This window comes from Lissotriton vulgaris, chromosome 8 (assembly GCF_964263255.1).
Source record: "Lissotriton vulgaris chromosome 8, aLisVul1.2, whole genome shotgun sequence".
Taxonomy (NCBI): domain Eukaryota; kingdom Metazoa; phylum Chordata; class Amphibia; order Caudata; family Salamandridae; genus Lissotriton; species Lissotriton vulgaris.
Window position 1 is genome coordinate 746,592,967 of NC_141696.1, and position 13,683 is coordinate 746,606,649.

Consider the following 13,683-nt stretch of genomic DNA (forward strand, 5'->3'; position numbering starts at 1 on the left):
GAAACATTGTCTCTGACAAAATCATCAATTCCATCCATAACATTCATTTTTACCCACTTTGACATCCAACCCGGACAAATTTTGGTAGAAGGTTTCCTACCCCTCAGGAGCTCAAAGGGGGAAACCCCAGTAGAAGAATGAGCTGTTGTACGATAAAACCATAACATGGAACGCACAGCATTCTCAACCACACACTTGCTGGCAATGGCCCACTGGATACAGTTGTTGAGAACGCGGTTCATCCTCTCAACGAGGCCATTGGCCTGGGGGTGGTAAAGAGAACTTTTCTTATGTGTCACTCCACCTTGTTGAAGGAAAGATTCAAATTCACAACTGACAAATTGGACACCATTGTCGGTCATGACAACTGAAGGAAACCCCTCTCTCAAGAAAATGTCTTTCAAAAAGGAAATTACACTGGCAGAGGAGGCTTCACTGATGAAGCGAATTTCCGGCCATTTGGAGTAGTAATCAATGGCAACAATTGCAAAACGGGAACAAGGGGGTAAAAGGTAAAAAGGACCAACCAGGTCAACCCCAATCTTTTCCCACGCCCTTTCCGGAAATTGAACGGGCTCCATAGGGGGAGACCTAACTTTATGACTTTTATCTGAGGACTTGCAAATGACACAGTTGTCAACCAGAGAATCAACACACACGTCCATCTGCGGCCACCAGAACACATCTCTCAACCTACGTTTGGTGAAAGTCTTCCCTAAATGCCCTTCATGTGCACCATCCACCAGATGCTTCTGCAAGCTCTCAGGGGGAATAAGCCTGCCACACCGCATGAGAATACCATCTTCAACAGTGAGTTCATCGGCAACCTTGACAAAAGTTTGGAAAAGACCAGAAACATTCTTTTCTTTGGGCCACCCAGACTTCAGATAGTTGACAACCTGTAAGAGAACCACATCCTTCAATAACTCCTTTTTCCACTCAACCTCACTGATTGCACACATACCTTCAAGATCCAAAGCCGCAACAAAACAATCCTCAAGATCTTCATCTTTTTCAACTTCGGAGTCATTATCAGTTAATGGAAAACGAGAAAAATAGTCGGCTCTGACATTCTTTGATCCCGGCAGATAAACAACCTCAAAGTCATACTGAAGAAGCTTAGTGGACAGCCTTGCAATCCTAGGGGTATGCTCCTTAATCTTTTCCCCGGACAAAATAGAGACTAGGGGACTGTGATCTGTGCGAATAGTGAAATGACTACCCCAGAGATAAGGATTAAACTTCCTGACCGCCCACCAACAAGCCAAGAGCTCTTTCTCAATAACAGAGAAGTTAACTTCTGCCCCACGCAGAACCCTTGAGGCATATGCGATGGTGTTGTCAACTTGTCCATTCCTCTGAGTAAGAACAGCCCCAAGTCCAAACCCACTCGCATCCACAGTCACAACACATTCCTTGTTGGGATCAAAGGGTTTGAGAATACTCTCCCCAACTAGCTGTAATTTGATCCACTTGAAAATTTCTTGACAATTTTCGTCCCAAACAAAAGGCACATTTTTCTTTAACATGTTAGTCAAAGGTTGAACTTTCGAAGCATAGTCTTTGATAAACCTTGAGTAAAATTCACTGAGTCCAATGAAAGATTTTAACCCAGATTTGTCGGCAGGCGGAGGAGCATCAACAATGGCTTTCACTAAGCCAGGACGTGGTTCCACACCAGCATGTGAAACAACGTGCCCCAGAAACTCCATCTTTTCTTTCAAGAAAACACATTTCTCTCTCTTTAATACAATTCCCTTTTCTTGCATGATTTCCAGGACCTGATTCAAAGAAAAGTCATGATCCGCCTTGTTCTCGCCAAAAATCAAAACATCATCCTGGAAGACAATTACTCCAGGGGTGTCCCTAAACATCTGACTCATCAACCTTTGGAAAACTGCAGCCGCTGACGCAAGGCCAAACGGCATCCTACAGTACTGAAAACTGCCAAAAGGAGAGACAAACGCAGTCAGATGTCTAGAAGATTGACTCAACACCACCTGGTGGTAAGCGGAGGCCAAGTCCAGCTTTGTGTACCACCTTGCCCCTCTGGTAAGGGACAACAAATCTGTGATTTTTGGTAAGGGGTGTGAATCAATCCAGATGTTCTTATTGAGACTGCGCAAATCCACACAGACGCGCAAGTCCCCATTCCTTTTTCTGGCGACAACAAGAGGAGACAACCACAAGGACGACTCAATGGGTTCTATGACTCCTTTTCTGCATAAACCCATCAACTCCTTTTCTAAATCATCCCTCACGCTGAAAGGAACACTCCTCACCTTATGTTTTACGGGAATGGCACCATCCTTTACTCTAATTTCGTGGTTGAAACCTTTAATGATGCCAAGGCTATTTCCGAAGACTTAGGGGAATTCGGAAATTAAACTCTCAATATTGTCACCTGAAACAATAACAGCTAAACTCTCTACATTGTCACAGGATTCCTCAATACTGATCTGTTCTTTGGACCCGGGTCTAAGGATCATCTTGAACAAACCCTGGTGGAACCAACCCAAAATGTTTAGGCCCTTCAGTGAAACGTACACTTTAACAAAGATCCTCCTTCCCCTGAACTGAATAATGTCTTCGAAAAACCCAAGAAGAGCAATTCTACACCCTTCATAAGAAACAGGAGTCCTGTCAGGTGGTAGGAGGTTCCTTTCAGGCCAAGTTACATCAAACAATTCTTGTGTAATCATAGTTACTCTAGCCCCAGAGTCCACTAGAAGGGTAATTATCTTGTCACCCACACCAAAGTCTTCAAGAGGATCAACACAATCTGAAGGATCTCCAATAATGACACCATCGTCCCGTACTACTACGACCATGTCTCTAAGGTCATCTTGGATGCCGTTCATAGAGTCGGAGTCATCAGCAGTATTACCATAGGACTCTGAGACATTCCCAATGGTGTTGACGGTACTCAGACTCTGGGACTTGTTGCTGAAAGTAGGATTCCCCTGTTTAGAGACTTGGCAAATTTTCGCGAAATGCCCAAACTTTCCACAGTTCCGACATGTAGAGTTCCTGGCAGGGCAAAACTTGTTGTTTTTATTATGGGAAGGATTTCCACATCTGTAACAAATGTCATTTCTTGAAAAAGCATTTCTCTCAAAACGCTGAGAACCAGGAGTGTTGTATCTATCCAAACGTTGACTGCCAACCACTTTACTGTCTTTGTTCTCCTTGGTTCTGACTATTGAAACTCCCTCATCACATTTCTTTTCAAGTTCCTTTACTTCTTTTTTTTTACAGTTCTATACTTTTGGCCATACGAATAGTCTCTTCAAGTGTAGGATTGCCCAAGGTTAGAAGCTTCTGCTGAATAGACTTATCAGAGCACTTACAAACATATTGATCCCTAATTAATTGCTCTCGAAAACCTTCAAATTCACATTCAGCACTTAGTTGTCTTAGACAAGAAACATACGTCTCAACATCCTCCCCAGGTAGTTGTTCTCTTTTGAAGAATTTGTGTCTTATAACAACGAGACTTGGCTTGACATCAAATCGTAACTCAAGTCTTAATCTTGTCTCTGTATATTCATCTACATCCTCTTCTGCGTTGTTTCTTACTAAGGGAGGTAAATGCTTGAAGATTTCTCTACCCTCGAAACCCAAAGAATGCAGTAGAAGACACTTCTTCCTTTCTGCGCGATATCTGGACGCGCCTATAGCCCCCAAATAAGTCTCAAAGGCATCAAACCATTTTCTCCAGATTATGGGAGGATTGCCTGGGGTCTCGAGAAAAGGAGGAGGAGGAGAAACAGATTGCATACTGGCAAAGATTAGAGATTTTCCCTTTTATGGACTCTGTCGCTGTGCAAATGAAGTTGAGTATGCAAAAAGAATGGATTTTCCTTGAGAAAAGACCATGTGATAATTTTTCTCACCACTAGATGGCACCGACGTGTAGAGTTAAAAGTCAAACAAACACCTTTTCTTTAGAAAAAGCAATGTCTGTGTTACTGTAGATTAATAACTCTTTTCCTTATGTTTAGGTGTTTTTATTTCCGAAGGAGATGGTACCAGCACGTGGATGATGCAGCCCGCTTTCAAAGACTTCAGACTGGCACAACGAGAACAGGCTCAGAGGCGCGTTGTCAGGGAGACGCGTCTGGCTGGAGGAGCGCACGTCAGGCGATTGTTATGGATTGTCATGGAGACGCGTCAGATTTGACAAGCGCGTGTCAGGTGGTTGCGTTAGCAACGAAACGAAGCGCACGGGAACAGAGCCTCGCGCTGATACTAATGACGTGGCGCGCTCGCGCTGGGAATGACGTTGCAGCTCCCACGTTTAACGATCTCGCGCTGACACCAATGACGTTGCGCTCGTAAATAAAATTGATTAATGAGCCTAAAGTTAATTAAACTCGCGCAGAAAGAGAAGCGGACCACTTATCTCGCTGATGGTCTTCACCAGAGGGTCGAAACAGCTGCTCTTCAAGTACACTCGATCCACAGTGTACTCTCCACAGGAATACGAGGAGAAGCGAGGTAAGGCAGGTTCTTTTACCTTCTCCTAAGCAGCATCGTCGCCAACAAATTTGTAGTATTGAAGTAGGCAGGACAACAGGATAGCTTGTAGACTTGGTTTATTCAGCTTAGGAGAAGCACAGCAACAGGGAACAGGCAAAGCTATCAACTGCCAGAAGGGAACATTCTACTACAAAGCCATAGAACATGCAAGCACAGGAGTTCTAACTACAGGTGCCAGGGAGGCACAATACAGTGAATACTACACATTCCTCCCGCCAATAGTAAGTCTGCATAGTACCACCAAATGAATCATTTTCTCAATCCCTCTTCAACAGCCACCTATATCAGATTGCTGCCACAGTGAAGCACTTTGGCTTTAATGTACCATTGGACACAGGTGAAACACTATCCTTTCCATCATTTTTAGCCCAAGGGTTGACAATGGACTCCTTCCTTTAGCTGAGATACCTTCTGATAAAGTAATATCTAAGGCTGGATGGCTCACAACCATTAAGCCTTAAGTTGTGAAAAGAAACAAACCATATTTGTAGGCACGCTTTCCTGTTTCCCTTCCAAACCACTTCTATTTCAAAGAAAATGCCTGTGGTTTATTAATCAGCACTGAATTTGAAAGTAATAGTAGACTTTTCTTTAAAAAAAAATCCTTAATTTTACCACTTAAAGTTAGAGCATGTTGTGCAATTCTAAGTATTGAAGTACCAGATTGGATGAAGACCATTTCAGAAACACAATCAGGGAAAACTGCATTAAAGGCATATTAATCACAACTATATATGAGTTAAATATTACACTTTCATTTTTTGAGCACCAACGTGATTAAAACATTAAAAATATTAATCAGATTTGTAAATATCACTTCATCGAACATTTCTGCAGTTTCCACACAGTGTATATATTACAGATGTTGCTACTACCCAATTTAAGACATTCATGATTTTGATTTTTTACTGATTTTGCAATAAAGAAAGCAACGAAGAAAACAGTCCACGCTTGGTAAAGGTCGAGACATTTGGCATCCAATGAAGATAAGCATAAAAATGTGCAGCACATGCAAACAAGCATAATTACATCTTTGGCAGCCTTATTTAAAAAAGGTGGCTAATTTGCCCGCCTGATCCAGAACACACTCCTTACCCATACACTGCCCTCCAGTCCCTCAACTCCTTCACCACTTTGTCAACAGTACATACAGGCCTAGATGTATCAAGATTCCATTTTGCGAATCTTAAATAGCGATTTTTTTGCGAATCGCTATTTAGAATTCGCAAAATGGAATGTATGTAAAAAATTGCATTTTTTTTGCGATTCTTTATTTATCTTTATTTGCGAATTCGCATTTAAGGAATAATTCCCCATGCATTCCTATGGGCCAGGAGGCCCATAGGAAAGATTGTGCAGTAATTCTCAATTTGCTAATCGCAATTTGAGAATTATTTCAAGGGTGCAGGGGTGTCTCATGGACACCCTGCTGCACCCCTGAAACTTACATGTGTGTGCATATGGCCCACATACATGCCCTATGGGCATGTATGTGTGTCACATGCCACCTTCAAAATAGTCATATTTTGTTTTTTTAAAAGGATTTCGCAAATTAACACGAACCTCAAATTGGTGTTAATTTGCGATTCCTTAACCCAAAATTCGCAATTTTAGAAAGTTTCATACATGCCATTTAAGGAATCGCAAAATTGCGATTCCTTAAATGCATAAGCAAAATAAGGAATCGCAATTTTTGGCGATTCCTTATTTTGCTAATTTCTGATACATCCCAAAAGATGCTAAATGTCCGTTTGCGATTCCTTAAGGCCGAAATTCTGCGAATTTCGGCCTTAACGAATCGCAAAAGGCTTGATACATCTAGGCCACACTTTCCACATGAAATCTCTTCCGTCAATAAACACTCAGGTCTCTATCCAACCCTTAAACAATGGGTCCACCTCTTGCAAACAATGTATGGCAGTACACTTCCTGACAAGAAGTAGAGATAGGACTATTGATTTACATCTCGTTTTGACCTTTTTGGTTCTCAGGTGCAATCATGGTACACAATGTTAAAGCTATTGCAATTGCTGACTTCCCCCTCCTCTTTCTGAAATTTCTGTTCTATTCCGTTTGAGGACTCTGCAACTATGCTACACTACTATATCATATGGAAATAGCCTACCACACAAACACAACATCTGGGACATTCATCACTTTGGGTTGGTTAAATCTTATGTCTGATAGTAGACTTGAGATAGACCCTATGTACAAATGTGTATTGTGTATAGTGGAATTGTGTTTTAATTGTTACAACTTTCATGGAAACAAGTATTCTTTGCCAGTCAGTGTCAGATATTTGCTCACCAAATCTACTATCCCTTTGGTCTTGATCTGTAGTTCTGACACTGAGCGATTACCATTACAAACTTCATTAAGCATTGATATTGCCTGATTTCCATCTCCAGTGAGTTCAGCACTGCCAAAATTGAAGATTCAGGTGGTCTATGCAGAAATTCATCCCAGGTCCAATGTGCAGTCAACACCAGCCCATAATAGGCCAGGAAATGTCCTGGACAAATTCCAAATTGTTCCTTTGATTCATCGAATGACAGAAGCCTATCCTCTTGAAATAACCCACACATCATGTGGCAATATCCTTGTATCCATTTGGAGGGGCCCCAAACTTTGACCTCAGAATAAAAAGTGGGACAATTTTCCTAGGCAGACTTCAGGTTGTAACACATATAAGCATTGGGGTAGCACCTGCATTTTAACTAGAGTACGTAAGTAGATATATATTTTATAAATATAATAAAATATCATTTACAATCATAAGATCATTTAAAACCTTCAACCTATCTCAAAGATTACAGAAAAGATTTGAAACTGTAAAATTGTGAACATAAGTTTAAATTAGGCCTGGGCAAAGCACTATGCTACGCTTGCGAAGTTTGCGAAGTTTGCGCCACTTCGCCCTACATGAACTGCATGTAGCGCAGTGCGAACACGCATAGCGTAGTGCAGTGGTCATTTTTTGCTTGCTCGCGGTCATCAACGTCAAGTTGGCGACCGCGAGCAAGCAAAATGGCATCCTGGCGAGACTTTTTCCACGTTCGCGATCAGCAACATCAACTTGCCGATCGCGAGCGTGGAAAATAAACCTCCCTGTGAGAATCTCAACGCGGGGAGGTCTGGTTTCTCATTGCGAGTGGTCGTGTATGCTCGCGACCACTCGCGATGAGAAACTACCAGTCCACGTTGAGAAAGCTGCCGCTCGAGGAAATATCGCCTCGAGCGGCAGAAAACTACAGCTCGCACTGTGCAAGATGCCGTTTTCAATGATTGCCCAGTGCCAGAGGCTTGTCTGCACTGTGCAATCATTGAAAACGGCATCTTGCACAGTGCGAACATGCTACTACGCAGTTCACATAGTGCTACGCGTAGCTCGCGTAGTGCGAAGTGCACTTTGCGTAGCTTCGCGAAGCGCTACTTTGCAAACTATGCCCAGCCCTATTTAAATTATACAAGTAACTGTTCAAAAACAACAATACACAAAATCAAGAAATGTTATATGCGTCCCAATGAATTGATTGCCTTTATTGGAAAAGCAATATCTGTTTCATTTATTGTTTTGCAATTTGCTTTGATGAGGACAGACTCCAGGTATTTTTTCCTTATGGGCAATGACATTGGCCATGAGCACACAATATGCTCTAAGGATTTATTCTTGTAGCTGCAGAGTCGACACGATCTAGTTGGGAGACATATTTTATTCCACAAGCCTTCAAATTGGGCAAATGGTATATACAATAGGGGAAATCTCAGATACTTGAGTTTGCAGCCTGGACTTAAAGTGTAGGAAAAATAACTCCAATATAGATCTGAATAAGCTCAAAGATGTAATCTGAGTACTTAAATGCCTCTTCAGGGTCTACCTTATGAGACATTTCCGGGTCGAGCATGAAATACTGTACAGTTGCAGTAATAAATATAAGTTGTTCTGACTTATGGCATTGCTATAAGACTCAAGGTAGAGGTAGAATCGCATGACAGTTGCAGCTCATTGTATATATGACCATTCAGGGAATCTTCCATAGCATTAATATAGTCACCCACATAGGAGGATATATACAAGAAAATGTTGAACCGCAATATTACACCAAATTTGGCAACGCCATGCTCTGACATTTTCAAAACGAAAGGATGCACCGAATTTATAAAAAATATTGTTCCTCCCTGCGTTTCACCTAGCACAGGTGCTAAAAAAGCTGCCTAGTGCTAGTGCAGGCACACTGCCACCATGTTGCAAGTGTACCTGCACTGCAGGGGCGATTGTTTATGTGCAGGAAGGGACAGCTTCCTGCACCCAAACAATCAATAATGGCTATTTGCTCCTAATATGAGTGCTGCAGAGTGCAGCACACACAGAAAAAGCTAAAAAAGAGGAGGAATTAACAATATCTCCTCGTTTCGCAATCCTAAGACCAGGCATTACCTGGCTTTAGTTTTTGATGCTGCCCCAGCCTTTTTAATTTGGGGCAGCATCAAAAAGCAACGGGTACAGTGGTGGAACGCCCACGGCAATACCCATTACCGGCCGCTTTGCCGTAGCAGACTGTGGCGGAAAGGGGCATATATCCAAGGTGGCTTAAAAACTACGTTAATTGGCTTAGCATAACCTTGTCATATTGGGAATGGCGCAACACCCTCGGAGCATCAGAAAAAGTGACACTCCTGTTGCTTCAGGGGCTTGTAAATATGCCCCATAGTTTAAAGTTACTTCCGTCTCTTTCGCAAGTATCAAAGTTAAGGCAAGCTCCAGCCATAATTTACAATGGGCAGTTGAAGAGCGGAGGCCAAGGGGGAGCTTAATTTTATTAATGTAAAGTTTGGGGGGCGTGGCTTGGCGCCCGGCGAGGACGGCAGCGCAGATGTAAGCGCTCCCGGTCGATAGGGGTTTCCGCCGCTTCCACCATCATACCTGCACTTGCAAGGCTGACTTTTCGCGACCGGAGACTGCAGCGGGCAAAGGGCTCTTAGTTACAGTCCCTTTCGAGCGACGGAATGGCCGTTTTTGCTGATTTCACAGCGGACGCGGCTGAGTGAAAGTCGCGCCCGCCATCTTGTGTTCTCTCAGCGCGGACTGCGGTGCTCCCGCTCTACAATAATGCGAGTGTGCCACGAAGCCCTACGCAACGCCAACTCTTCATGGTGAGGTGTTTTTTGCATATATGCTTCACTGCTACCTGCGTGTGCCATAAGCTGCCTCTCAACGGATTTTGGCAAGTCTAATTCACGTTTTTATCTCTCTGGCGGCCATTTTCAGCAAATGGACTTCTATCTCCTCAGGTACCCTGCAGGTGCATTCAGACTGATTTCATTCTATGCCAAATGCGCTGCTTTTTCTCATGTTCACATATTTAACACTATTTACAATTTGGGGCAGTTTTGAGCACGGTTTTTTATGCGTTCTCCTTTACTTGCTCCCCTTGCATTCATGATGTCTTCTTCTTGACGGACCTTCTTTGCTCCACAAGGTACCATTTCTCTACATTTCATCACCAGGATGGCTCTCTGCTTTCGTCATCAATGTCTTAACTCTTTCAATTAGAGACTTGGTTGCTGTTCCACCCATTTTCCTCACTCCATGGTATACTTGCATCCTACGCAGTTCTTCAGTTAGAAGCTCCAAAGCATACTCTTCACTGCCTCTGAACTAGTAGTGGATAATATTGTTCTTCATCTTTATGGAAAAGAAGGCATTCTCGCGCACCTCCAAACCTCCACGTCGTGTCTTCATTAAAAATTCCAAAGTCTTTTCTGCACTGGCGCACCTCGAGGCCTCTCAAGGACTTATCACTCAAATGTCGCAGTCTAACACGGAGCGGCCCATCCAGCCTCCAGGGAAAGTCACGACGAAATGCCCCAAAAAAGATCCTCCATCGCCAACGGGGTCCACATCGGCTGTTTCCATGGAGCTGTTATTGGAAGAAATACGCGCCCTCAGACCCTTCATGGAAGAAACTAATTCTAAACTGCAGGTTCTTACTGACAACTGGTCTCAGATGGATGCCAGAGTCACTACAGTAGAACATTCCCTAACTGCTCTACAGGAGTCATCCTCCAAAGTAACACACATGCAGTCTCAAATTTCTTCTCTTCAAAAGCAGGTTGAAGAATTGGAGAATCGTAACAGGCGCAACAATCTTCGTCTCTACGGCCTGGCGGAGAATTGTGAGGGGACTGATCCTATTGCCTTCTTCAAATTATTTCTGCCCAAACTTCTTCATCTACCTGAGGATACTACGCTTAACATCCAGCGTGCACACCGGTTGGGTCGCCTCCCTTCTACTTCATCTCCTTCTTCACGACCAAGAGGTGTCATCATGTACTTCTTAGAATATACTGACCTCCTCAAAGTTATCTCAGCGGCTCGTGCCTCACCTCGTTTGCAATGGTCAGGCTCCAATCTTTTCTTTGCACAGGATTATGCAAGAGCCACAGCTACTCGCCGCAAGGCCTTTTTGGACATGCGACCAGAACTTCGTGCCATTGGAGCCAGATACGGTCTTTTCCACCCTTGCCTATTCAGAGTGACCTACAACAACAAAACTACGACATATGAAGATCCTGTTCGCCTTCAAAGCTTTTTGAATGCAACTCAGGCCTCTGATATGGACTTTTCCAGCTCCTCGTCAGCTTTCCCGCCATGATTTCTGCGTGATAAAGCATTGAAGTTTCAATTAATCTGCATGCTTGTCGTGCATTGTTGAATGTATTTTTGTTTGTTTTTGTCACGTTTTCCGGCGTTTTCTGTTCTCCTGTTCTCCTGCTCTTCCCCTCACTCCCCATCGTTTTTCTTCTATCTTTGTTCGTTAATTAGTACTGTTCACTGCCGCCTATTACATACCTTTTTTCCACTCATTATTGTCTTGTTCTCACCTTCTCTCATTCGTCTCATTCATTATTGTCTTTCCTCCCTTTTCCTTGCAGGTTTTACAATATGTATGGCGTCATTCCCCCGACCTGTTGGTTCGTTTGCATTGGACGCTTGCTTCCTTTGCCTGGCGCTCCCCCCTCATCCATCTCCTCGCGTATCCTTCCCCTGGTGATCAACTCTCCCCATCTCTACCCTTCGTAAGTATGTTTTCCCTTTCCTCCCGGTTGTTCACTTTCCTCCTTGTATTTTTTTCACTTCTAAGTCCCCCAATTTTCTCTGTTTCACAGGTGTCTCTCTTTCTTGGTTTTCGAATACTCTTCTATTTCTGTCTTCTACCTATCATTCATTATTATATTGCTTTGTCTTTCATCGACTTTTTTATTCTCCATGGTTTCTTCATTCTTCTGGGTCTCCTTTGCACCTCTTTCTCTTTCTCTGTTCTCTCCCTCTTCTTTGAGATGACATGTTTTTAAAGGTAATCACATGGAATGTTAAGGGCGTCAACTCCCCTATCAAGCGTCAAAGAATTTTATCTCATCTTTCGCATTTGAAAGTGGACATTGCTTTTTTACAAGAAACCCATTTATCTGCTGATGAATCTGTTAAACTGAGGAGAAGTTGGGTGGGCGGTGTTTATTATTCTCCTGGGGATGGTAAACGTAATGGCGTTGCAATTTTATGTCACAAAACTCTTGCTCATTCCCTGCTTGCCCAAGAATCCGATGCTGAAGGCCGATGGATATACACCAAACTTGCTATCAAGAATGTTCCAATTTCTCTCCTAAATGTTTATGCCCCTACCACTGGGGATCCCACTTTTTGGCACTCATTCTCCCAACACATCACCAGATTCATTGATGATAATTTTATTCTTGCAGGAGATTGCAACCAGCCCCTAGATCCCTTTCTCGATAGGAACTCCAAAGCACACCTTATCCCTAACAAATCTCATAAATCCTTCTCTCAAGCTATTTCCCAACACAAACTCACTGATGCTTGGCGTCTATGCAACCCAGAACTCCAGGAATTTACCTTCTATTCTCCATGTCCCCACTCCCAATCTCGGATTGATTACATTTTTGTTACTCATCATATTGCCCAAACTCTCACTCACGCAGAAATTGGTCCGATTTTACTCTCTGACCATGCCCCCACATTAGTTCAATTGGATATCTTACCCAAATCAATAGGCCCTAAACGCTGGCGTTTCAACAATTCTCTCCTCCTAGACCCTAAATTCACTGCCTCCTTCACTTCCTTCTCCCACGAATTTTTTTCCCTGAATGATAACTCCCCTGTCCCCAAACACACCATTTGGGATGCCTTTAAAGCGGCGGCAAGAGATTTTATCATTGGCTTTGTTGCTAAAAAACGCAGATCTGCTCGCGATTTTACCAAGGCTATCCTTCTGGATATTAAGAAATTGGAGCATTCTTATTTCACTTCTATCCAAGCTCCGTCAAAATCCCTCCATCCATGGTTTTCAACTCTCAGACTCCCACATCAAACTAGCCGCTTATGCGGATGACATTCTGCTATTTGTCTCCAACCCCTCCGTTTCCATTCCTGCTTTTCTCACTGAAGTCCATGCTTATTCCCAAATATCTGGCTATAAACTTAATAATGATAAATGTGAGATCCTCCCCTTAACTAAATTTACGTTCAAACCCGATTTTGCCGCCTCTAATTTCACATGGAAACCCTCCAATATCAAGTACCTTGGAATGCATGTCACACCTACCATCCCAAATACCGTTTCCCTGTGCATGTCCAAATGTATTCAAAAATTAACGGATCTCACATCCAAGTGGCATCCCCTTTACCTATCCTGGTGGGGTCGCCTTGACTCTATTAAAATGATGTTATCTCCCATTGTTCTCTACACCCTCTCCAATATTCCGGTCCCTGTCCCCTCCAAATTTTTCAAAAAGATCAACTCTATTCTAAAGTCCTTTCTTTGGAATAAAAAGAAGCCGCGAATGTCTCTAGCACGTCTGATTCGTCCTAAGTCAGAAGGTGGGGCCAACTTTCCTGACTTCCCAGCCTACCACAAGGCGTTTCAGTTGAGACAAGCTTCTTTTTGGCTACAAGATTCTGACACCCCATGTCCTCTATGGACCAAATTTGAACGCCTTCTTCTTTCTCCCTTCTCCTTTGCTGAGTATCTTTCCTTCTCCCGCAAACCCACCTCTATCTCTACTCCGATTCATAAGTTTACCACTAAATTACTCCTCTCCTCTACGCACTCTCCTCCCATT